This window comes from Penaeus monodon, chromosome 5 (assembly GCF_015228065.2).
Source record: "Penaeus monodon isolate SGIC_2016 chromosome 5, NSTDA_Pmon_1, whole genome shotgun sequence".
Lineage (NCBI taxonomy): Eukaryota > Metazoa > Arthropoda > Malacostraca > Decapoda > Penaeidae > Penaeus > Penaeus monodon.
This window is the reverse complement of record NC_051390.1, coordinates 32,568,105-32,568,984: the sequence shown is the minus strand read 5'-3', so window position 1 is coordinate 32,568,984 and position 880 is coordinate 32,568,105.

Below are 880 nucleotides of genomic sequence, written 5' to 3'. Positions count from 1 at the left end.
TTTTGTCCAAGAGAAGTACTTAGGTCTATTTCTTTTTACTAATATGAGTGCCATATCAAGTAGTTAAAGGTGAAGGCTTCCAAAATGCAGGTTCTTTCTCACCTGTATTAAAGGATGCAGACCGCACAACACTTCTGCAGCTTTATCAAGCACTTATTCATTGCAAACTTGACTATGGATGTGAGGGTTATTTATCTGCAACTCCCACTGTTCTCCATATGCTGGACTCGGTTCATAATGAAGCTCTCAGAATCTGTACAGGACCTTTCAGATCTTCACCTGTGGAGTCCCTGTATGCTGAGTGGAGAGCCTCCTCTCATTACACTGGGCCTACATGAACCTGATTTACTACATGAGACTACAAAGGATTCCTGATTCCTGACATCCAGATTAGTTTTCAACCCTGTGAGAACAGGTGATCCTATAATATGAGAATGAGGAATCCTGTGGAAAATCTCAATTTGAACCTCTCCAAGGTTCTAGTTGTTGGAACTCCCCAATTCCATCCTTGGATAAATCTAGTCATGCTGGATTTGGCCAGAATATGAAAGGAGGGGGAGGGATCCTAAGCAGAAATCAGGAAGAGATTTCTTCAACACACTTCTTAGCACCAAGGATCAGATGCATATATACAGATGGTTCAAAATCTGAAAATGGTGTGGGCAGCTTTGCAGCAGTGAGCAGGAGGAAGACTTTCTTTGTCTTTCTTTGGCAGTCTCGAAGTTTACTGCAGAGTTGCAGCATTTAAAATTATTAGAGATCATAGGAACCATTCTGTTCTAATATACTGAGCACTAATAGTGCTTTGCAAGCAATCAATAGCTTATAATAATCACATCCAGTGGTAAGGGAGGTTCAAGATTGCCTTACAATGTAAACA